The sequence below is a fragment of the Vigna unguiculata genome, unplaced genomic scaffold (assembly GCF_004118075.2).
Source record: "Vigna unguiculata cultivar IT97K-499-35 unplaced genomic scaffold, ASM411807v1 contig_5, whole genome shotgun sequence".
Classification (NCBI taxonomy): Eukaryota; Viridiplantae; Streptophyta; class Magnoliopsida; order Fabales; family Fabaceae; genus Vigna; species Vigna unguiculata.
This window is the reverse complement of record NW_021011213.1, coordinates 2,022,104-2,049,420: the sequence shown is the minus strand read 5'-3', so window position 1 is coordinate 2,049,420 and position 27,317 is coordinate 2,022,104. Positions and strand designations below refer to the sequence as shown.

Here is a 27,317-nt window from a genome sequence, read left to right as displayed (position 1 = left end):
GGCCTTTTTTTTCTTCTTTTTCTTTGTTAACCTTTCTTTGTCTACTTACAAGCGTTTCGTTGCACATATTGGAGAATTGTTCTTTGTTATGGGCATAATCTCTTGAATTGCCTAAGAAACCAAGGAGAATTTGAGTGGTAAAAGGCAAGAGTGTTTTATTTTTAGTAAAAGCCAATCTGTGAGTGCAAACACTTGAGTGGGTGAGAAAATTTTCAAACACCATATATATATTTTGTTCTTGTTACCTTGATCTGTTTGTTAATCATGGCAGAAAGGAATGATATTCAGATGCAAATTGCTGCATTATCTCAACATTTGGAGAGGTTGATGAAGCAACAACAAGATGAGTTTCATGATAGGTTGGACCAACTAGAGAATAGAACCCCACCAAGAGGAGGAGGAGGAGGGCCACAAAGGAATGAAGGGAGAATAGAAGGAGTAAGGTTGAATGTGCCACCTTTCAAGGGGAGGAGTGATCCTGAAGCTTACTTGGAGTGGGAGCTCAAAATTGAGCATGTATTTTCTTGCAATAATTATAGTGAGGAGCAAAAGGTAAGGCTTGCAGCAACTGAATTTTCTGATTATGCTTTAATTTGGTGGAACAAGTTGCAAAGACAGAGGATTAGAGATGAGGAGCCTTTGGTGGACACTTGGGGTGAGATGAAAAGGGTCATGAGGAAGCGGTATGTACCTTCTAGCTTCCATAGGGACTTAAAATTGAAACTACAAAGACTTTCTCAAGGAAGTAAGGGAGTAGATGAGTATTATAAGGAGATGGAGATTCTTATCATCCAAGCCAAAATTGAAGAAGATCCTGAGGTAACTATGGCACGTTTCCTTAATGGATTAAATCATGATATTAGAGATGTTGTTGAGTTACAGGAGTTTGTGGAGATGGAGGATCTATTGCATAAAGCCATACAGGTAGAACAACAAATTAAAAGAAAGAGTACAACAAGAAAGAGTTCTACCAATTTCAATTCTTCAAACTGGAAAGATATAGTAAAGAAAGAAGGTGTTGCCTCCTCTAGCAATTAGTGCTTTCTAATGAAGGAAAAATTGTTCAAAAGAAACCTGAACATCCACCAAAGAGGACTAGAGAAGTGAAATGTTTTAAATGTTTGGGCATGGGACATTATGCTATGAGTGTCCTACAAAGAAGACTGTTCTTCTTAAGGATAATGGGGAGTACACAAGCGATTCTGATGATGATGATGGAGAGGTAGAAGAGAGTGATGGCGAATTGAAACCTAATGTAGGAGAGTTATACATGATTAGAAGGATGTTGGGAAGTCAAGTCAAGGCCGAGGATGCATCTCAAAGGGAGAATATTTTTCATACAAGATGTTCAGTTAATGGTAATGTATGTTTGGTAATCATTGATGGAGGAAGTTGTACCAATGTGGTGAGTTCAAGATTAGTGTCAAAAATGAACATGGACACTAAACGACATCCTAGGCCATACAAACTTCAATGGCTTAGTGAAGGAGAAGAAGTCCAAGTGAAACAGCAAGCTGAAGTCTCTTTCTCCATTGGGAAATATGAAGATAGATCTTATGTGATGTGGTTCCCATGGAGGCTAGCCATATTCTTTTGGGAAGACCGTGGCAGTATGACATTAAAGCCATTCATGATGGTTTCACTAACAAAATCTCTTTCATGTATCAAGATAAAAAAGTGGTCCTCAAACCCTTGTCTCCTAAAGAGGTGTGTGAGGATCAAATAAAAATGAGAGAAAAGTTAGCAAATGAGAGAAAGAGTGAAACACTTGAAAGGAAAAAAAAAAGAGTGAAACACTTGACAGGAAAATGAGAGAAAATGAAACATTTGAGGGTAAGCAAGTTTATTTAGCAAGAGAAAGAGAGGTAAGGAGGGTGCTTTGCGCAAGACAACCCCTCTACTTATTGTTTTGTCAAAATCAAATTTCCAATTCTGACCAATTTGGCAAATTTGAATTGCCCTCTAGTATTGAGTCCCTTTTGCAGGATTATAAAGATGTGTTTCCAGTAAGTGTCCCTGATGGTTTGCCACCTTTGAGAGAATTGAGCATCACATTGATCTCATTCCGGGAGCTGCTTTGCCCAATAGGCCAGCTTATAGGAGCAACCCACAAGAGACCAAAGAGATTGAAAAACAAGTTACTGAACTCATGAGTAAAGGTTGGGTGAGGGATACATGAGTCCATGTGCTGTACCTGTGATTTTGGTGCCCAAAAAGGATGGCTCATGGAGGATGTGTTCTGATTGTAGAGCAATAAACAACATCACCATCAAGTATAGGCATCCAATTCCAAGGTTAGATGATCTTCTTGATGAACTTTATGGTGCATGTGTGTTTTCTAAAATTGATCTTAAAAGTGGCTATAATCAGATTAGGATTAGAGAAGGTGATGAATGGAAAACTGCTTTTAAAACTAAATATGGATTGTATGAGTGGTTGGTTATGCCCTTTGGTTTGACAAATGCACCTAGTACTTTTATGCGGTTAATGAACCATGTCTTAAGAGAGTTTATTGGTAAATTTGTTGTGGTGTACTTTGATGATATTCTGATCTATAGCACCAGTCTTGAGTTGCATGTTGAGCATTTGTAATCTGTTTTGGTTGTTCTTAGAAAAGAAAAATTGTATGCCAATTTGGAAAAATGCATCTTTTATTCTGATCATGTGGTGTTTTTGGGTTTTGTTGTGAGTGCTAAAGGTGTACAAGTTGATGCGGAAAAGGTCAAGGCCATCCAAGAATGGCCTACACCTAAGACTGTCAGTGAGGTGAGGGGTTTTCATGGTTTAGCAAGTTTTTATAAGAGATTTGTTAAGGATTTTAGTACCCTGGCTGCACCTCTAAATGAAATTGTTAAAAAGAATGTGGGTTTTAAATGGGGAGAGAAACAAGAGGAGGCCTTTGCTTCCCTCAAGCATAAGCTAACTAATGCACTTATTCTTGCCATGCCTAATTTTGCAAAATCTTTTGAAATTGAGTGTGATGCATCAAATGTGGGTATTGGGGCTGTTTTGCTGCAAGATGGACATCCCATTGCTTATTTTAGTGAAAAGTTAAGTGGGGCTGCCCTTAACTATTCTACTTATGATAAGGAATTGTATGCTTTGGTTAGAGCTTTAAAGACTTGGCAACACTATTTGTTACCCAAAGAATTTGTCATTCACAGTGATCATGAGTCCTTGAAATACTTGAAAGGACAAGGTAAGCTTAATAAGAGGCATCCTAAATGGGTAGAGTTTTTGGAGCAATTTCTTTATGTAATCAAGTATAAAAAGGGGAAAGGAAATATAGTGGCTGATGCACTTTCTAGGAGGCATGCATTGCTTTCTATGCTTGAAACTAAACTGTTTGGTCCTGAATCTTTGAAAGACATGTACAAGGATGGTGCAAATTTTGCTAAAATATATGCTGCATGTGAAAAGTTTTATGAAAATGGTTACTATAGGCATAATGGATTCTTGTTTAAATCAAATAAATTGTGTGTGCCTAAGTGTTCCATTAGAGAGTTGCTTGTGACTGAATCACATGAAAGAGGTTTGATGGGTCATTTTGGGGTTCAAAAGACTTTGGAAATTTTGCAAGAGCACTTCTTTTGGCCTCATATGAAACGTGATGTACATAAGTTTTGTGATCACTGCATTGTGTGTAAAAAAGCTAAATCTAAGGTGAAGCCTCATGGATTATATACTCCTTTACCTGTTCCTGAATATCCTTGGACTGATATTTCAATGGACTTTGTTATGGGGCTGCCTAAAACAAAGAATGGAAAGGATTCTGTCTTTGTTGTTCTTGACAGATTTTCTAAAATGGCACACTTCATACCTTGCAAGAAGGTGGATGATGCTTGTCATGTGGCTGACTTGTTTTTCAAGGAAATAGTAAGACTTCATGGACTACCAAGGAGCATTGTGAGTGATAGGGATACGAAATTCCTTAGTCACTTTTGGAGGACCTTGTGGGGTAAGATTGGTACTAAATTGTTATTTTCTACTACTTGTCACCCATAAATTGAGGTAGTCAATAGAACTTTAGGCACATTACTTAGGACTGTTATAAAGAAAAATCTTAAGTCTTGGGAAGCATGTTTGCCTCATGTTGAGTTTGCTTATAATAGGGTTGTCCATAGCACAACTAATTATTCACCTTTTGAGATTGTATATGGATTTAACCCTTTAACTCCTCTTGATTTGCTACCTATGCCTAACATTTCCATGTTTAAGCATAAAGAAGCACAGGCTAAAGCTGACTATGTGAAGAAGTTACATGAGCAAGTAAGGGTCATATTGAAAAGAAAAACAAAAGCTATGCAAGGCAAGCTAACAAAGGTAGAAAGAAGGTTGTCTTCCAACCTGGAGATTGGGTTTGGGTGCACATGAGAAAGGAAAGGTTTCCAGAACAAAGAAAATCAAAGCTTCAACCAAGGGGAAATGGTCCATTCCAAGTGCTTGAAAGAATAAATGACAATGCTTACAAAATTGATCTGCCTGGTGAGTATAATGTTAGTTCCACATCCAATGTGTCTAACTTATCCCTTTTTGATGTAGAGGGAGAATCTGATTTGAGGACAAATCCTTCTCAAGAGGGAGAGAATGATGGAGGTGTGACAATGAGCAAAGACAAGGATCCACTTGAAGAACTTGGAGGACCTATTACAACCATTGGAAAGTAACCTTAATGAATAATTTTGGATGACTTTTTGGCTGCCCCAATTTCAGTTATAATTAGCCATTAGGTAGTGGACAATTATTAGCTTGATTGGTTTATTATTAGCACTAGTGCGATATAATGACAATTAATGGTCTTTTTGTAACCCTAATGGTTAAAGCCTCTATATAAGCTGAACCATTTCTTATCAATGAAATCAAGTTAAGTTTTGTTCAGAAATTCAATTTTCTATCTAATAGTGAGAGTGATTCTCCTGGTTCTTGAGTGATTCAAGAACCCTTGGCTGTATCAAAGGATTTTTCCATCCTTTGTGTGTTGCCTCCTTTGGAAAGAGCGATTCCTTCCTTCCACTTTTAGATTCACCCCTTATTACTTTCTTCTTCACCCAATTTTCAAAAGAATATCTCATTCTACCCACAAAACAACTCGTGGTCATAACTGGTTCTAACCCTAAAAGAAAAAAAAATCCCTAAGTCAGCCCTTGTGCAATGAGAGTCATATCAGATCTTTTGAAGGACTTTTATTTTTTCACAAGTTGAAACTAATTCTGTTCTTCGACGATCAAACTCAACTTGATATTTGTTACTTTCCAATGGTTGCAATCCGTCGATAACATTTCTTGGCAGCAGTACCCCACCTTGATATGTAACAATAAATAATTCCATGCATTGTGTTTGATGAATTTGCTTCTTATCGACGGACCAAATGCATAATAAAGCACTATGAACAAGCTTCCTTTTTAAACATGTAAGTTGGTGTGTTTCATTCACATGCTTATCGTTTTGTTCCTGTAAAATGACATCACAAACTGTAGAAGAAAAAATATTAACGAATAAACTCTCTCTAGTTCCATTTGTTTTTCTTTATTTTCCCTTTCAGTTTATATTACTTCTTTTTCTATTCCATCTTTTTCTGTTTTCTCCTTCAGCCTACATTGATCCTTACTGACTTGTCTTGGTGTCAGAAATTTCTACTTCTTTTGATGTCCCTCATGCCTCAAATAAAGGGAACGTTCATCAAGATGGAGTGTCTTAAAACGTAGTCATGCCCATCCCAAAAGAAGATGACAAGAGTCCATGGGAGCAATATCACACAATACTTCTTTCACACATTGCCATGTACTGAATTTGATCCATGCTTGATCCAGATGAAAGGTTGCTGGTAACTGGAGTTTCTCCACCAGTCTTTGGCTCACAACATTGTTTCCGCTTCCGTAATCGAATCAACTAAACATGGATGGCCTTCGGTTAAACACTTTGTATAATAAATTTCCTTTCCTATTCCAAATCTAGATAGTCAGGCACTGAATACCAAATGATGTGAATCCACAGGGTTCGATTCGTTTGACTGATCTATCATTGTTGGAATGCTAACAAGCAAGAAATTTGAGAAATTATTTAAAACGAGAAAATGGAAACATAAAAGAGGATGGAACGGAAATTGATAGACATCACACTTCCAAGAATGGAAGATAAGCCTAAGAGTTGAAACACACAAAGGGATAAAGGACCTTTGATGAAACTCATGAATTCTTGAATCACTCAAGAACTTAGGAGAATCACTCTCACTAACATAGATGAGATAAAACTCGTTTATTTTCTGAATCAAAATTTAGCATGCCTTCGTTGATGAAAATGGTTTAACTTATATACGAGCTTTAACCATCAGAATTACAAAAGACACATAAATTTCAATATCAACCCGCTTAAAGCTATTAATTAATGATTCATTCAAGCTAATAACGATCCGCTACTTAATGGTTGATTGTAACTGAATTTAAGGCTACCAAATGTCCTCCACAAACATTGAGCAAAGGTCCTTTGATATTTCAAAGGGTGGTTCTTAAGTTGGCATATGGACCCTTATTTCAACTTGAAGATCAAGCAAAACTTAAGCCCATTAATTGGTTAAGCACAAACACAATTTGGTCAGCCAATTTTACAAAGCATTGGGCACTTATTTAAATAAAAGAAACTGCATCAACACGGCGCATTAGTCATCCTCCATTTTACCCATATGCAATTCACATCATACCCTCTGTCTTCGACAAGATTTGTCCCGAATCTTAAGGCACTAGTTTTAATGTAAGTTTATTATGATCTTTTGAAGGACTTTTATTTTTTCACAAGTTGAAACTAATTTTGTTTTCCGAGGATCAACCTCAACTTGATATTTGTTATTTTCCAATGGTTGCAATTCGTCGATAATATTTCTTGGCAACAGTACCCCACCTTGATATGTAACAATAAATAATTCCATGCATTGTGTTTGATGAATTTCTTCTTATCGACGGACGAAATGCATAATAAAGCACTATGAACAAGCTTCCTTTTTAAACATGGAGTTGGTGTGTTCCATTCACATGCTTATCCTTTTGTTCCTGTAAAATGACATCACAAACTGTAGAAGAAAAAACATTGACGAATACATTCTCTGTAGTTCCATTTCTTTTTCTTTATTTTCCTTCCTTCTGCAGTTTATATTACTTCATTTTCTATTCTTTCTTTTTCTGTTTTCTCCTTCAGCCTACGTTGATCCTTACTGACTTGTCTTGGTGTCATAAATTTCTACTTCTTTTGATGTCCCTCATGCCCCAAATAAAGGGAACGTTCATCAAGATGGAGTGTTTAAAACGTAGTCATGTCCATCCCAAAAGAAGATGACAAGAGTCCATGGGAGCAATATCACATAATAATTCTTTCACACATTGCCATGTACTGAATTTGATCCATGCTTGATCCAATGAAAGGTTGCTGGTAACTGGAGTTTCTCCACCAATCTTTGGCTCACAACATTGTTTTCGCTTCCGTAATCGAATGCAACTAAACATGGATGGCCTTCGGTTAAACACTTTGTATAATAAACTTCCTTTGCTATTCCAAATCTAGATAGTCAGGCTCTGAATACCAAGTGATGTGAATCCACAGGGTTTGATTTGTCTAACTGATCTATCATTGTTATAATGCTAACAAGTAAGAAATTTGAGAAATTATTTAAAATGAGAAAAGGAAATATAACAGAAGATGGAATGGAAATTCATAGACATCAAACTTCCAAGAATGGAATATAAGCCTAAGAGTTAAAACACACAAAGGGTAAAGGACCTTTGATTAAACTCATGGATTCTTGAATCACTCAAGAAATTAGGAGAATCACTCTCACTAAGATAGATGAGATAAAACTCGTTTATTTTCTGAATAAAACTTAGCTTGCCTTCATTGATGTTATATAGGAGCTTTAACCATCAGAATTACAAAAGACACATAAATTTCAATATTATCCCGCTTAAAGCTATTAATTAATGATGCACTCAAGCTAATAACGATCCGCTACTTAATGGTTGATTGTAACCTAATTTCAGGCTACCAAAAGTCATCCACAAACTTTGAGCAAAGGTCCTATTGATCTTCCAAAGGTTGGTTCTTAAGTTGGCATATGGACCCTTATTTCAACTTGAAGATAAAGCAAAACTAAAGCCCATTAATTGGTTAAGCACAAACACAATTTGGCCAGCCAATTTTACAAAGCATTGGGCCCTTATTTAAATAAAAAAACTGCATTAACACAGCGCATTAGTCATCCTCCATTTGACCCATATGCAGTTCACATCATACCTCCTTCTTCGAGAAGATTTGTCCCGAATCTTAAGACACTAGTTTTTATGTATGTCTATTATGATCTTGTGAAGGACTTTTATTTTTGCACAAATTGAAACTAATTCTCTTCTTCGAGGATCAAATTCAACTTGATATTCGTTACTTTCCGATGGTTGCAATCCGTCGATAACATTTCTTGGCAACAGTACCCCACCGTGATATGTAATAATAAATAATTCCATGCAATGTGTTTGGCGAATTTGCATCTTATCGACGGACCAAATGCATAATAAAGCACTATGAACAAGCTTCCTTTTTAAGCATGGAAGTTGTGTGTTTCATTCACATGCTTATCCTTTTGTTCCTGTAAAATGACATCACAAACTGTAGAAGAAAAAACATTGACGAATAAACTTTCTCTAGTTCAATTTTTTTTTATTTTCCCTTCCATCTGCAGTTTATATTACTTCTTTTTCTATTCTTTCGTTTTCTATTTTCTCCTTCAGCCTACGTTGATCCTAACTGACTTGTCTTGGTGTCATAAATTTCTACTTCTTTTGATGTCCCTCATGCCTCAAATAAAGGGAACGTTCATCATGATGGAGTGTTTTAAAACGAAGCCATGCCCATCCCAAATGAAGATGACAAGAGTCCATGGGAGCAATATCACATAATACTTCTTTCACACATTGCCATGTACTGAATTTGATCCATGTTTGATCCAGATGAAAGGTTGCTGGTAACCGTAGTTTCTCCACTAATGTTTGGCTGCAACATTGTTTTCGCTTCCGTATTCGAATGCAACTAAACATGGATGGCCTTCGGTTAAACAATTTGTATAATAAACTTCCTTTCCTATTCCAAATCTAGATAGCCAGACTCTGAATACCAAATGATGTGGATCGACACGGTTCGATTCGTTTGACTGATCTATCATTGTTAGAATGCTAACAAGCGAGAAATTTGAGATATTATTTGAAACGAGAAAATGGAAACATAAAAGAAGATGGAACGGAAATTGATAGACATCAAACTTCCAAGAATGGAAGATAAGCCTAAGAGTTGAGACACACAAAGGGATAAAGGACCTTTGATTAATCTCATGGATTCTTAAATCACTCAAGAACTTAGGAGAATCACTCTCACTAAGATAGATGAGATAAAACTCGTTTGTTTTCTGAATAAAACTCAGCTTGCCTTCATTGATGAAAATGGTTCAACTTATATAGGAGCTTTAACCATCAGAATTACAAAAGACACATAAATTTCAATATCAACCCGCTTAAAGCTATTAATTAATGATCCACTCAAGCAAATAACGATCCACTTCTTAATAGTTGATTGTAACTAAATTTAAGGCTACCAAAACTCATCCACAAACTTTGAGCAAAGGTCCTCTTGATCTTCCAAAGGTTGGTTCTTAAGTTGGCATACGGACCCTTATTTCAACTTGAAGATAAATCAAAACTAAAGCCCATTAATTGATTAAGCACAAACACAATTTGGTCCGCCAGTTTTACAAAGCATTGGGCACTTATTTAAGTAAAAGAAACTGCATCAACACGGCGCATTAGTCATCCTCCATTTGACCCATATACAATTCACATCATACCCTCCTTCTTCGAGAAGATTTGTCCCGAATCTTAAGCACTAGTTTTAATGTAAGTTTATTATGATCTTTTGAAGGACTTTTATTTTTTCACAAGTTGAAACTAATTTTGTTTTCCAGGATCAACCTCAACTTGATATTTGTTATTTTCCAATGGTTGCAATTCGTCGATAACATTTCTTGGCAACAGTACCCCACCTTGATATGTAACAATAAATAATTCCATGCATTGTGTTTGATGAATTTCTTCTTATCGACGGACGAAATGCATAATAAAGCACTATGAACAAGCTTCCTTTTTAAACATGGAGTTGGTGTGTTTCATTCACATGCTTATCCTTTTGTTCCTGTAAAATGACATCACAAACTGTAGAAGAAAAAACATTGACGAATAAACTTTCTCTAGTTCAATTTTTTTTTATTTTCCCTTCCATCTGCAGTTTATATTACTTCTTTTTCTATTCTTTCTTTTTCTATTTTCTCCTTTAGCCTACGTTGATCCTTACTGACTTGTCTTGGTGTCATAAATTTCTACTTCTTTTGATGTCCCTCATGCCTCATATAAAGGGAACGTTCATCATGATGGAGTGTTTTAAAACGAAGCCATGCCCATCCCAAAAGAAGATGACAAGAGTCCATGGCAGCAATATCATATAATATTTCTTTCACACATTGCCATGTTCTGAATTTGATCCATGCTTGATCCAGATGAAAGGTTGCTGGTAACTGGAGTTTCTCCTCCAATGTTTGGCTCACAACATTGTTTTCGCTTCCGTAATCGAATGCAACTAAACATGGATGGCCTTCGGTTAAACATTTGTATAATAAACTTCCTTTCCTATTCCAAATCTAGATAGCCAGACTCTGAATACCAAATGATGTGGATCCACACGGTTCGATTCGTTTGACTGATCTATCATTGTTAGAATGCTAAAAGCGAGAAATTTGAGATATTATTTGAAACGAGAAAATGGAAACATAAAAGAAGATGGAACGAAAATTTATAGACATCAAACATCCAAGAATGGAAGATAAGCCTAAGAGTTGAGACACACAAAGGGATAAAGGACCTTTGATTAATCTCATGGATTCTTAAATCACTCAAGAACTTAGGAGAATCACTCTCACTAAGATAGATGAGATAAAACTCGTTTGTTTTCTGAATAAAACTCAGCTTGCCTTCATTGATGAAAATGGTTCAACTTATATAGGAGCTTTAACCATCAGAATTACAAAAGACACATAAATTTTAATATCAACCCGCTTAAAGCTATTAATTAATGATCCACTCAAGCAAATAACGATCCGCTTCTTAATGGTTGATTGTAACTGAATTTAAGGCTACCAAAACTCATCCACAAACTTTGAGCAAAGGTCCTCTTGATCTTCCAAAGGTTGGTTCTTAAGTTGGCATATGGACCCTTATTTCAACTTGAAGACAAAACAAAACTAAAGCCCATTAATTGGTTAAGCACAAACACAATTTGGTCAGCCAGTTTTACAAAGCATTGGGCCCTTATGTAAGTAAAAGAAACTGCATCAAGGCGGCGCATTAGTCATCCTCCATTTGACCTATATGCAATTCACATCATACCCTCCTTCTTCGAGAAGATTTGTCCCGAATCTTAAGACACTAGTTTTAATGTAAGTTTATTATGATCTTTTGATGGACTTTTATTTTTTCACAAGTTGAAACTAATTCTCTTCTTCCAAGATCAAATTCAACTTGATATTTGTTACTTTCCAATGGTTGCAATCCGTCAATAACATTTCTTGGCAACAGTACCCCACCTTGATATGTAACAATAAATAATTCCATGCAATGTGTTTGACGAATTTGCATCTTATCGACGGACCAAATGCATAATAAAGCACTATGAACAAGCTTCCTTTTTAAGGGTGGAAGTTGGTGTGTTTCATTCACATGCTTATCCTTTTGTTCCTGTAAAATGACATCACAAACTGTAGAAGAAAAAACATTGACGAATAAACTTTCTCTAGTTCAATTTTTTTTTTATTTTCCCTTCCATCTGCAGTTTATATTACTTCTTTTTCTATTCTTTCTTTTTCTATTTTCTCCTTCAGCCTACGTTGATCCTTACTGACTTGTCTTGGTGTCATAAATTTCTACTTCTTTTGATGTCCCTCATGCCTCAAATAAAGGGAACGTTCATCATGATGGAGTGTTTTAAAACGAAGCCATGCCCATCCCAAATGAAGATGACAAGAGTCCATGGGAGCAATATCACATAATACTTCTTTCACACATTGCCATGTACTGAATTTGATCCATGTTTGATCCAGATGAAAGGTTGCTGGTAACTGGAGTTTCTCCACCAATGTTTGGCTCACAACATTGTTTTCGCTTCCGTAATCGAATGCAACTAAACATGGATGGCCTTCGGTTAAACAACTTGTATAATAAACTTCCTTTCCTATTCCAAATCTAGATAGCCAGACTCTGAATACCAAATGATGTGGATCCACACGGTTCAATTCGTTTGACTGATCTATCATTGTTAGAATGCTAACAAGCGAGAAATTTGAGATATTATTTGAAACGAGAAAATGGAAACATAAAAGAAGATGGAATGGAAATTGATAGACATCAAACTTCCAAGAATGGAAGATAAGCCTAAGAGTTGAGACACACAAAGGGATAAAGAACCTTTGATTAATCTCATGGATTCTTAAATCACTCAAGAACTTAGGAGAATCACTCTCACTAAGATGGATGAGATAAAACTCGTTTGTTTTCTGAATAAAACTCAGCTTGCCTTCATTGATGAAAATGGTTCAACTTATATAGGAGCTTTAACCATCAGAATTACTTAAGACACATAAATTTCAATATCAACCTGCTTAAAGCTATTAATTAATGATCCACTCAAGCAATTAACGATCCGCTTCTTAATGGTTGATTGTAACTGAATTTAAGGCTACCAAAAGTCATTGATGAAGGATTGACCCCAACCAAGGATGAAGGCACATGCTTAAGAAGACTAAGCATGTTTGGAAAGGAAGTTCACTAATCCTTCATCCCTTTCATTTGTGTTCGTTATTTTTGATTCCCTAAGTTGACTTAGTTGAATCAACTTTACTTGACTTGTTGACCTTTGACTAGGTTTGACTTGTTGACTATAGTTGACTTGACTTAAGCCAACATGCTAATCTATGTTTATTTGCTTTGTAGGTTAATTAGGAGTAAGAAAGCAATGCTAGGTGGCGCATGATGATTGGGGAGCATAAATGATGTGGAGGAGAGAGTAAAGAAAAGGCAAAAGCATAAAGTAAAAGGCATGAAGCAAGTGTACCTATGTACCTTTGGTCTCCTTTGTTTTTAGCACACTTTGGCCACTTTTTGGAGACATATGAGACACATTCTTTGTCTCTTTTGTGCTATAACGAAATTAGCCTTGCACACACCATAGTTACCTCTTTTGTCTCTCAATTTTGTAACCTTATTTGACCTAGTTTCTAGAAGCTAGGGTTAGGTTTTTGTAGAGACATCCTTAGGTATCTTTTATTTGCTTAGAGGTCCCTAAACTCTTCTATATAAGGGGTGCTCCTAGACATGTAAAAGGGTTGAAGATTTTAAAGTAAAAACACTCTTGTGTCTCAACCATTTGTGAGAGTTTCCTCCCTAGGGAGTGAATACTTTTAAGCCTTAGCTTGCATAGCAAGTGGCGGCACACATCCACTCATCTTCAAGGTTGCCATGGCTTCTAGCCTAGCCTTGTAGTGGCGTGCTTCTCACATTTTTACCATTTCTTTCCTTTCCATTTTATGTTTTCTTCTTCCTTTAATTGTTCTTGGTTTTCTATGGTTTATGTGCTTTCCATTTCCTTTTTGTTTTGAATCAATCCATCACATATTCACATCTAGATAGCTTGCTATCTTAATGTCCAGTGGGGATTTCACTTAGCTTTCTTAATCAACTCACACCATATTCAATAATCTTAAAAAGGAACAAGATAATCCTTCATCAGTCATCCACAAACTTTGAGCAAAGGTCCTTTTGATCTTCCAAAGGTTGGTTCTTAAGTTGGCTTATGGACCCTTATTTCAACTTGAAGATAAAGCAAAACTAAAGCCCATTAATTGGTTAAGCACAAACACAATTTGGTCAACCAATTTTTCAAAGCATTGGGCCCTTATTTAAATAAAATAAACTGCATCAACACGGCGCATTAGTCATCCTCCATTTGACCCATATGCAATTCACATCATACCCTCCTTCTTCGACAAGATTTGTCCCGAATCTTAATACACTAGTTTTAATGTAAGTTTATTATGATCTTGTAAATGACTTTTACTTTTTCACAAGTTGAAACTAATTCTCTTCTTCCAGGATCAAATTCAACTTGATATTTGTTACTTTCCAATGGTTGCAATCTATTGATAACATTTATTGGCAACAATACCCCACCTTGATATGTAACAATAAATAATTCCATGCATTATGTTTGACGAATTTCCTTCTTATCGATGGACCAAATGCATATAATAAAGCACTATGAAGAAGCTTCCTTTTTAAAAATGGAAGTTAGTGTGTTTCATTCACATGCTTATCCTTTTGTTCCTCTAAAATGACATCACAAACTATAGAAGAAAAAACATTGACGAATAAACTTTCTCTAGTTCCATTTCTTTTTCTTTATTTTCCCTTCCTTCTGCCGTTTATATTACTTCCTTTTCTATTCTTTCTTTTTCTGTTTTCTCCTTCAGCCTACGTTGATCCTTACTGACTTGTCTTGGTGCCATAAATTTCTACTTCTTTTGATGTCCCTCATGCCTCAAATAAAGGGAACGCTCATCAAGATGGAGTGTTTTAAAACGAAGTCATGACCATCCCAAACGAAGATGACAAGTGTCCATGGGAGCAATATCACATAATACTTCTTTCACACATTGCCATGTACTGAATTTGATTCATGCTTGATCCAGATCAAAGGTTGCTCGTAACTGGAGTTTCTCTACGAATCTTTTGCTCACAACATTGTTTTCGCTTCCGTAATCGAATGCAACTAAACATGGATGGCCTTTGGTTAAACACTTTGTATAATAAACTTCCTTTCCTATTCCAAATCTAGATAGCCAGGCTCTGAATACCAAACGATGTGAATCCACAGGGTTCGATTCGTTTGACTGATCTATCAATGTTTGAATGCTAAAAAGCAAGAAATTTAAGAAATTATTTAAAACGAGAAAATGGAATGGAAATTGATAGACATCACACTTCCAGAATGGAAGATAAGCCTAAGAGTTAAAACACACAAAGGGATAAAGGACCTTTGATTAAACTCATGGATTCTTGAATCACTCAAGAACTTAGGAGAATCACTCTCACTAAGATAGATGAGATAAAACTCGTTTATTTTCTGAATAAAACTCAGCTTGCCTTCATTGATGAAAACGTTCAACTTATATAGGAGCTTTAACCATAAGAATTACAAAAGACACATTAATTTCAATATCAACCCGCTTAAAGCTATTAATTAATGATCCACTCAGGCTAATAATGATTCACTACTTACTGCATGATTGTAACTGAATTTAAGGCTACCAAAAGTCATCCACAAACTTTGAGCAAAGGTCCTCTTGATCTTCCAAAGGTTGGTTCTTAAGTTGGCATATGGACCCTTATTTCAACTTAAAGATAAAGCCAAACTAAAGCCCATTAATTGGTTAAGCACAAAACAATTTGGTCAGCCAATTTTACAAAGCATTGGGCCCATATTCAAATAAAAGAAACTGCATCAACACGGCGCATTAGTCATCCTCCATTTAACCCATATGCAATTCACATCATACCCTCCTTCTTCGAGAAGATTTGTCCTGAATCTTAAGACACTACTTTTAATGTAAGTTTATTATGATCTTGTGAAGGACTTTTATTTCTCCACAAGTTGAAACTAATTCTCTTCTTCCAGGATCAAATTCAACTTGATATTTGTTACTTTCCAATGGTTGCAACCCCTCGATAACATTTCTTGGCAACCGTACCCCATCTTGATATGTAACAATAAATAATTCCATGCATTGTGTTTGACGAATTTGCTTCTTATCGACGGACCAAATGCATAGTAAAGCACTATGAACAAGCATCCTTTTTAAACATGGAAGTTGGTGTGTTTCATTCACATGCTTATCCTTTTGTTCCTGTAAAATGACATCACAAACTGTAGAAGAAAAAACACTGACGAATAAACTTTCTCTAGTTCCATTTCCTTTTTTTTATTTTCCCTTCCTTCTGCAGTTTATATTACTTCTTTTTCTATTCTTTCTTTTTCTGTTTTCTCCTTCAGCCTACAATGATCCTTACTGACTTGTCTTGGTGTCATAAATTTCTACTCCTTTTGATGTCCCTCATGCCTCAAATAAAGGGAACGTTCATCAAGATGGAGTGTTTTAAAACGAAGCCTTGCCCATCCCAAAAGAAGATGACAAGAGTCCATGGGAGCAATATCACATAATACTTCTTTCACACATTGCCATGTACTGAATTTGATCAATGCTTGATCCAGATGAAAGGTTGCTGGTACCTGGAGTTTCTCCACCAATCTTTGGCTCACAACATTATTTTCGCTTTCGTAATCAAATGCAACTAGACATGGATGGCCTTCGGTTAAACACTTTGTATAATAAACTTCCTTTGCTATTCCAGATCTAGATAGCCAGGCTCTGAATACCAAACGATGTGAATCCGCAGGGTTCGATTCGTTTGACTAATCTATCATTGTTGGAATGCTAACAAGCAAGAAATTTGAGAAATTATTTAAAACGAGAAAATTGAATGGAAATTGATAGACATCACACTTCCTAGAATGGAAGAAAAGCCTAAGAGTTGAAACACACAAAGGGATAAAGGACCTTTGATTAAACTCATGGATTCTTGAATCACTCAAGAACTTAGGAGAATCACTCTCACTAAGATAGATGAGATAAAACTCGTTTATTTTCTGAATAAAACTTAGCTTGCCTTCATTGATGTTATATAGGAGCTTTAACCATCAGAATTACAAAAGACACATAAATTTCAATATTATCCCGCTTAAAGCTATTAATTAATGATCCACTCAAGCTAATAACGATCCGCTACTTAATGGTTGATTGTAACTAATTTCAGGCTACCAAAATCATCCACAAACTTTGAGCAAAGGTCCTATTGATCTTCCAAAGGTTGGTTCTTAAGTTGGCATATGGACCCTTATTTCAACTTGAAGATAAAGCAAAACTAAAGCCCATTAATTGGTTAAGCACAAACACAATTTGGTCAGCCAATTTTACAAAGCATTGGGCCCTTATTTAAATAAAAGAAACTGCATCAACACAGCGCATTAGTCATCCTCCATTTGACCCATATGTAGTTCACATCATACCTTCCTTCTTCGAGAAGATTTGTCCCGAATCTTAAGACACTAGTTTTATGTATGTCTATTATGATCTTGTGAAGGACTTTTATTTTTGCACAAATTGAAACTAATTCTCTTCTTCCAGGATCAAATTCAACTTGATATTCGTTACTTTCCGATGGTTGCAATCCGTCGATAACATTTCTTGGCAACAGTACCCCACCGTGATATGTAACAATAAATAATTCCATGCAATGTGTTTGGCGAATTTGCATCTTATCGACGGACCAAATGCATAATAAAGCACTATGAACAAGCTTCCTTTTTAAGCATGGAAGGTTGTGTGTTTCATTCACATGCTTATCCTTTTGTTCCTGTAAAATGACATCACAAACTGTAGAAGAAAAAACATTGACGAATAAACTTTCTCTAGTTCAATTTTTTTTTTATTTTCCCTTCCATCTACAGTTTATATTACTTCTTTTTCTATTCTTTCGTTTTCTATTTTCTCCTTCGGCCTACGTTGATCCTTACTGACTTGTCTTGGTGTCATAAATTTCTACTTCTTTTGATGTCCCTCATGCCTCAAATAAAGGGAACGTTCATCATGATGGAGTGTTTTAAAACGTAGCCATGCCCATCCCAAATGAAGATGACAAGAGTCCATGGGAGCAATATCACATAATACTTCTTTCACACATTGCCATGTACTGAATTTGATCCATGTTTGATCCAGATGAAAGGTTGCTGGTAACCGGAGTTTCTCCACCAATGTTTGGCTGCAACATTGTTTTCGCTTCCGTATTCGAATGCAACTAAACATGGATGGCCTTCGGTTAAACAATTTGTATAATAAACTTCCTTTCCTATTCCAAATCTAGATAGCCAGACTCTGAATACCAAATGATGTGGATCGACACGGTTCGATTCGTTTGACTGATCTATCATTGTTAGAATGCTAACAAGCGAGAAATTTGAGATATTATTTGAAACGAGAAAATGGAAACATAAAAGAAGATGGAACGGAAATTGATAGACATCAAACTTCCAAGAATGGAAGATAAGCCTAAGAGTTGAGACACACAAAGGGATAAAGGACCTTTGATTAATCTCATGGATTCTTAAATCACTCAAGAACTTAGGAGAATCACTCTCACTAAGATAGATGAGATAAAACTCGTTTGTTTTCTGAATAAAACTCAGCTTGCCTTCATTGATGAAAATGGTTCAACTTATATAGGAGCTTTAACCATCAGAATTACAAAAGACACATAAATTTTAATATCAACCCGCTTAAAGCTATTAATTAATGATCCACTCAAGCAAATAACGATCCGCTTCTTAATGGTTGATTGTAACTGAATTTAAGGCTACCAAAACTCATCCACAAACTTTGAGCAAAGGTCCTCTTGATCTTCCAAAGGTTGGTTCTTAAGTTGGCATATGGACCCTTATTTCAACTTGAAGACAAAACAAAACTAAAGCCCATTAATTGATTAAGCACAAACACAATTTGGTCAGCCAGTTTTACAAAGCATTGGGCCCTTATGTAAGTAAAAGAAACTGTATCAAGACGGCGCATTAGTCATCCTCCATTTGACCTATATGCAATTCACATCATACCCTCCTTCTTCGAGAAGATTTGTCCCGAATCTTAAGACACTAGTTTTAATGTAAGTTTATTATGATCTTTTGATGGACTTTTATTTTTTCACAAGTTGAAACTAATTCTCTTCTTCCAAGATCAAATTCAACTTGATATTTGTTACTTTCCAATGGTTGCAATCCGTCAATAACATTTCTTGGCAACAGTACCCCACCTTGATATGTAACAATAAATAATTCCATGCAATGTGTTTGACGAATTTGCATCTTATCGACGGACCAAATGCATAATAAAGAACTATGAACAAGCTTCCTTTTTAAGGGTGGAAGTTGGTGTGTTTCATTCACATGCTTATCCTTTTGTTCCTGTAAAATGACATCACAAACTGTAGAAGAAAAAACATTGACGAATAAACTTTCTCTAGTTCAATTTTTTTTTATTTTCCCTTCCATCTGCAGTTTATATTACTTCTTTTTCTATTCCTTCTTTTTCTATTTTCTCCTTCAGCCTACGTTGATCCTTACTGACTTGTCTTGGTGTCATAAATTTCTACTTCTTTTGATGTCCCTCATGCCTCAAATAAAGGGAACATGCATCATGATGGAGTGTTTTAAAACGAAGCCATGCCCATCCCAAATGAAGATGGCAAGAGTCCATGGGAGCAATATCACATAATACTTCTTTCACACATTGCCATGTACTGAATTTGATCCATGTTTGATCCAGATGAAAGGTTGCTGGTAACTGGAGTTTCTCCACCAATGTTTGGCTCACAACATTGTTTTCGCTTCCGTAATCGAATGCAACTAAACATGGATGGCCTTCGGTTAAACAACTTGTATAATAAACTTCCTTTCCTATTCCAAATCTAGATAGCCAGACTCTGAATACCAAATGATGTGGATCCACACGGTTCAATTTTGTAACCTTATTTGACCTAGTTTCTAGAAGCTAGGGTTAGGTTTTTGTAGAGACATCCTTAGGTATCTTTTATTTGCTGAGAGGCCTCTAAACTCTTCTATATAAGGGGTGCTCCTAGACATGTAAAAGGGTTGAACATTTTGAAGTAAAAACACTCTTGTGTCTCAACCATTTGTGAGAGTTTCCTCCCTTGGGAGTGAAACTTGTAAGCCTTATCTTGCATAGCAAGTGGCGGCACACATCCACTCATCTTCAAGGTTGCCATGGCTTCTAGCCTAGCCTTGTAGTGGCGTTCTTCTCACATTTTTACCATTTCTTTCCTTTCCATTTTATGTTTTCTTCTTCCTTTAATTGTTCTTGGTTTTATATGGTTTATGTTCTTTCCATTTCCTTTTCATTTTGAATCAATCCATCATCTTCTTCTCTTGAGCTTTGTGAAAGGAACCTTCACATCTAGATAGCTTGCTATCTTAATGTCCAGTGGGGATTTCGCTTAGCTTTCTTAATCAACTCACACTATATTCAATAATGTTAAAAAGGAACAAGTTAATCCTTCATCAATGTTGGACTGTCAAATCTCCACTTTCATTAAGCCAATACAATTTGTAAGGTTTTGGATGGGGAATGATAGTCAAAGCCAACTTATCAACCAACCTTGAGCTACAACAATTGCAACATGAGCCACTATCAACAATGAGAGAACAAGTGTTTTCTAAAACTTTACATCTTGTATGAAAGATGTTCTCTCTTTGTGTTGGCTCTTTTGGAATGGGTTGGTTGCTAAGAAGTCTTCTAATCATTAGAAGGTCTCCTTCACAAGGATAGGCAATTTCCTTAGCCTCATCATTAGACTCCTCACTAGAAGTCTCACTCTCACTTTCTTGCTCATCTTGGCTACTATAGTGGTCAACACCCCTTAAGATCATGGTCTTTTTGGTGGGGCATTGAGATGCAACATGACCTCTACCAAGACACTTGAAACATTTGATTTCACTAGTGCGAGTGTGTGAAGATGTGCCTTCCCTTGGTTTCTCCTTTTCCTTGAAACTTTTAGGGTTCCTCTTTGACTTGTTTACCCTCCCTCTTGAATTCTTTCTTGGTATAAGAGTTAGAGTAGTCATTTCGAAAATTTTTCCTTAGAATTTGTTGCTCTACCTTTATGCAAAGTTGAACCAAGTCATTTAAGTCTTGGTAGGGCAACAATTCTACTCTATCTCTTATCTCAAGACTTAAGCCACTAAGAAACCTTGCAATGGTGGTATCCTCGGACTCCCTAATCCCAGCCCTCATCATATATAACTCCATCTTTTGTCTATATTCTTCCACTTTCATTTTATTTTGATGGAGTCTTTGGAGCTTATCCATTAGCTCTCTATGATAATAGGAGGGAATATGTCTTCTCCTAAGGGCTCCTTTGAGGTCATTCCAATATTTGACCTCGGGACTTTGATTGATTCTCCTATCTCTTTCGAGGGCAGTCCACCAATACATAGCATTGCCCTGGAAGCTAAGGGTAGCTAAGGGTACTTTCCTCTCCTCACTTATTTGATGGCAAGCAAAGAGTTGCTCAACCTTCATTTCCCAATCAAGATAAGCTTCAACATCATCTTTCCCATAAAAGTGAGGGAGGTCTATTCTAATGGCTCTTGGTTCCCTAGGCTCTCTTCTTTCTCTTCTTAGAGGAGGAGGAGGTTGATAGAAGTTGTCAACTAGTCTACTATCTTCTTCATAGTGTGTGACTAGTGTTGGAGTGTGGGAGTACAAATGTTGACTCCTATTACTCATCCTCTCATGCAACCTTTCCATATTTCTTGTTCCCCTCCTCTCTTCATCTAAAAGTTGATGAAACCTATCTCTTTCTTGTTTTTCCCTTTCCCTTGCAATTATTTCATCTTCCTTCCAACGTAGTAGTGCTCTCAAATCAAAGGCAATTTGTTTCAAACTTATTTCTTCTTCATTTGAAGCACTCATACATTGAGAAGGAGGTTGAGACATTTTTTTTTTTAATTTTGGTCTTTAAAAGAAAATTTCAAAGAAGAAGTAGATAGCAAAAGCTTTTAGTTCTCCTCCAGGAAAGAGAGGTGAATCACTTGGATTGCTTACATACCAAGTCTTTCCTAGCCAAGGGAACTTGAAACTTTTGTACAAAACTTCTTAAATGAAATTAATTCAAAGACTAAGTTGACACACACTAAACTATCAAACAAGAAAATTAAAAACAAGAAAGATTATAAGCTATATGCGGCCTAAGTTTTGGTAGAAGTAGAAGGCACTTGGAACCTTCAAACTTCACCACTAAAAGCGCTTCACTAATGTATAGAAGAGGTTCTAGTTAGGAGATGGGATTGAGTACCTAAGACTCCCCCAAGACACCTAACTAGGCCATGAACACAAGAAGGAAAGCATTACAATTTTACAACTCAATTTGAATACAATCAAAGTGCACAAAATGTAAAAGGTCTTCTTGGCTTGGTCCTCACAAGTGTTTCACTCTTGCACTTCCTCTTGATCTCACCAAAGAGGATTCTCTTTCGGGACTAGGTACTCCACCTCCTAGGATGCTACCTTAGGAAAATTAGATCACCTCCAAAAAGAAGTATGCACCAAATATAGAAACCAAACCAAAAGAGGTCAAGAAATAAAGCAAGAAAAGCACAAAATTATAATTGCTAAACCAAAAGTGAATAATGCCATGACAAACTCAAAGGATACAAAGAAATGACAAACTAGAAATAAGGTAAAGAAACAAGATAAGCACTCAAATGAATTACCTAATGAATGGCACTAGAATGGATGAAAAACAACCAAAATAAGCTAGAAAACTGCACTGAAATTTGATTTTTCACTCACTGCCAGTCCAAAAACGTGAATTCAGGCCTCTGCTTCAGATATTTTTCATTTTTTCATTTTCAACATTTTTCAATGATTCTTTTTTTCATTTTTCGTCTATGTCTTAGCTAAAGAGGCAAAAATTAGATTTGGATTTGCACCGGCCAATTTTTATGATAAATCAAATACAAACAGTGTGCAGTCAGACAGAAACTGGAACAACAGTAAAATGCAACAAAATAATGCTCTCAAACTCAAGTGATGGTAGTGATTCTAGTGTACTTCTTTTGCCACTTTCTTTTGATCTTTTCTTTTGATTCTTTTTGGCACTTGCTTGTATTCTTTTTGTGCTCTTTTTCTTTCTTTTTATAGCTCTTACAGCAGCTAGTTTCCACCACAAAACAGAATCACCACCACACTATGCTTGATCATTTGCATTTTAATGGAAACAAAAAGCACAAAGGAGAAGGAAACTTAAAGGAATCAAAAGAAGATCATGAAACACAATGAAACACAATGGAAATTGACTCTAAGACATTGCTAAGATCTAAATAGCAATCTGAACTCAAAAACAGAAATGAAAAAGCACCAAAGCACAATTAATTGAAAGGAAATTTAGTGTGGTTTATGGTGATTTTAAGCAAGCACAAGGAAAATTCCCACTGGACATTAAGATAACTAAGGTTATCTAGATGTGAAGGTTCATTTCCAAGGCTCAAAGAGAGAAGAGAGTGTTAATTTTTAAGGATTAAAAACTGCACTCAAATCTGAAAAAAATTCAGCAACACATCACCAACAAATTCAAAGAAAATTAAAAGCTAAACAAGGAATTAATGACATATATGGACTAAACATGACTCTAGACAAAACATATGGATCTTAAAATCAAAATAAACTCAAGAATCAAGAGAATGAACTGAACAAAAAAAACAAATACTCAATTAAAATGAAAAGTAAATGGTAGAAACCAAATAGAACACCTAAAGCACACAAGGATGGTTCAAGATGAAGCAAATGAAGATGAACCAAAGTAAAAAGACATTAATACTCAAAATAAAATGAACAAAAACAGCAAGACAAGTAGGAGAAGTGATGAACAACACGGAATTGAAAAAAAAATGGAGAAGAAGCACTTAACTCACTAAAACCTGGCTCTGATACCACATGATGGCTTCTTCTTGTCTCCATTGATGCTTGCAATTATTGTTTTACTTTTTATTTACTTTTATGAACCTTTATGTTTCCCTTGATTATTTTTTATTCTAAATAGCATTTATTATAAATGTTTCGAGTGCCACCTACGTAAGATGTACCATTTATGATATAGTGTCTAAACTATTGATTTATCTCTTTTTATATATATATGTCTCTACTTAGTTAAACAGGTATTAATGGTTTAATAGTGTATCATTGAAGTCCAATATTACACATAACTAAATTAGAGGAATTAGAGAGGGATTGAAGTTACAATATTTATTATTCTTTCATGTCATCACGGTTGGTTATTCAAGTTATAAATATATATTGGTCCTAACTTTAAAACCTTAAGTTTTATGGTGGAAAAGATTCAAAAATAAGGTAAAATTGATTCTCTAATCAAATTTCTAAATTAATAGTTATGAAAAAAATAATAATAAACAGTACTAAAACCTTTAACGAAATCCGACCTTTAAATCAACATGATTAACTTGATTGTCACAATACCTTTACAAATATCTCATTTATATTTATCATGTGAAAGAAGGTTAGACCTATTTGGCTTATTGATATTTTTAATTAATATTATCTAAGTTGTTACTTTGTGATATGATTAGTACCAAATTTAATAGGATTATTTTTCATTCTAAGAAAATAACTACATGCATTATTTTGCAGTAGCATTGTTCTTTTTCAGGTACCCAAATTTTCCAGCAATTAGTGATGAAACCTAAAAAATAAAAGGCATATAACCAATAGCTTTCTTGTATCTCTGTTGAATCTGCATGTATCTAACCAGTGACAATAGTAAAATTGTTTATCATGTGTAATGTTTTCAACTATGAAAGGGTACCTGATATTTATTAATTCTCACTAACAATTATTTATTTGAACAGGGATATGTCTGGTGACACATCATTTGGTGACCTCCCACCTTCATAAGACGAGAACAAGATTCAGACGTCTACCAAAAAAAAGGGTAGGCATGGGACTAGATTGAGAGAGTTAACAGTTAGTCACAACGCAGATAAGAGATTGCCTATCCAGTTTGATATGCAAACTAGTAAAGCTTTGGGAGATAATAGCACCAAATTCACGAGCTATGTGGCTTTGCTTGGTAGGAGCAAGTCATCCATTCTTATAGATGATTGGGACCATGTTCCAGAGACAATAAATAACTAGATTTGGCAAAGTGTCCTGGTATTAAATCTTAACCTATATAATTTATAACGTAAATATATAACTGATACTTATTATATGTAATTCATTCTTATTGTACAGGTCACATATGATGTCCCAAACAGTAATTTGTTAAGGACAAAATGGATTTCATTTGCTAGAGAATGATGGAAGGGTTTTAAGACGGACCTTACAAGTCATTATATCTATGGTCCCTTAAGTGATAGAAAACCTTGTGAGAAGTATCAATTCCTTGATGAAGGCACATGGCAGGCTTTTAAGGAGAGGCGATTAAATCCTGTCTTTCAGGTAAATTCATATTATATGTGGGTTTAACTATTTAATTCAACATATTGCTAACATAAATCATTCTTTATACTTTGGAGCTCATAGGCTAAAAGGAAAGGAGGTAATTGCAATAACATAAATCATTCTATCACTAAAAGATTGTTGACTCAACTATTCATCATGTAGATTTTCAATGACACATCTCCAATGGATCAAGGAGTCTTTAAGGAAGTTCGTGAGCAGTGGGCTTCGTTTCTTTTAAGTATTTATATAAGATGATGTTAGGTGTTTTACGACTTATATAGTAATTCGTTTTAAAGTAGTATTTTATTTCATATAAACATTAAATTCTATTTCATCTAAATATTAGATTGAATGAGATTTGTTTTCTGAATGTTCTGGGTAATTATATATAGGTTTGGTATAAGGTAGGAAGCATAAACGAATTTTTCATAAAAAAATAAAAAAATCACTTTTTATACTGGTTGAGGTCATACTTGGTGTAAAATGTGTAATTTTTTATACCGGTTGGAACTATAATCAGTATAGTAAGTCGTTTCTTCTTACATAACTTTCTTTTTCCAAGAGGACTTTCTATACCGGTTTTAGAAATTGTATAAAAATAAATTTTTTTATACCTGTTATATAACCGATATAAAAAGATAAAATCTTCTATACCTCCTACATTTATATCGATGCTAGAACCGGTATAAAAAGTCTTTTCTAACCGGTATAAAAACCCTATTTTACACTAGTGTTTGGAACTCTGCTTCCACCACACGCCCACGCCGCTGGAGCTCCGTCCACCGTTAGTCGCCTTCGTAGGCAGACCAATCGCGCCTCCATTCGTCGCTTCTCTGAGGTTGCGGTTTGGTCAGAGCGTCACGGTCGTTGCCGCTGTTGCTGGCCACGCGCTACAGCTCTCCCGCCATCGCAGCACCGCGTCGTCGAGGGGTCTCCGACGTCATTCGTGAAAAACGCCGCTGCCGCGACTGCCACTTGTTGCTGCCACCCTCTCCACACCGCTGGAGCTCCGTCCGCCGTTAGTCACCTCCCGTGGCCCTCGCACTGCAGCTCTCCCGCACCCGTTGCCGCCACTGCTGGCCCTCGCGCTGTAGCTCTCCCTCCACCTTGTCGTTGCCGCCGCGGCTGCCATTTGTTGCTGCCACACTCTGTTGGTTGTTCAGGGCTGTGTAAGTGTTGTTTTACTTGCATTTGGTGGTCTGAAGGTTCAAACACTCTCACATTAGGAAAAAATTTTCATCTGTTATAACGATTAGTTTTTTCCAATTTTATATAATTTTAATTCTTATATTTATTGGTATTAAATTTAATTCTTAATTGAATATCTAATTAAGATTATATTTGTTGATGTGTGCTTATGGTTATTATTGAACGTGTTGGTTGAGTCCGAAGGTGTCCGACCCTCGGCAATGTTTTCAGTAATTAGTTGAAGTATTTTTCAATCAATGATTTAAAGATGTTTTTCAATCATCAAGAAAATCATTTTTATAAACTTTAACTGTTCATTTGGACAGTTGGGGAATATTGAATGCCAGTATAAACAAGCTTTTTATGTTGTGTAGTAATGGATCAAAGTTGGGTGCATGCTAGTCGAATCCCTGATGTGTATGAGAATGGCGTTGAAGAGTTTCTTCAATTTGCTCAGCGAAATGCAACACTCGTGAATGGAAAATATTACTGCCCTTGTGTTAATTGTTTGAATGTTAGACGACAATCAATTGAGTTGATACGAGAACATCTCCTTTGTGACGGTTTCTTAAAGAGTTATAGAACGTGGACCTGGCATGGTGAAGTTGTAAATCTCTCAAGCATACCTCAATCTGAAGAGTTAAATGTATATCATGAAGATCGTATGGAGGATAAGATTGATGATATTGGAGAAGACAATTTTAAAAACACACAAGTGTATGATTCGTTGAAAGATGATTCAGAAAAATCTTTATATCCCAGTTGTACAAGATTCACGCGTTTGTCAGCAATATTAAAATTATTTAACATCAAGGCAAGAAATGGGTGGATCGATATAAGTTTCATTGAATTGCTTGAATAA

At 35.8% G+C, this 27,317-nt stretch overlaps 1 pseudogene; it reads left to right on the top strand.

The window, feature by feature from the left end:
* Positions 1 to 645: 645 nt before the first annotated feature.
* LOC114172238 lies at positions 646 to 27,317 on the top strand (annotated as a pseudogene).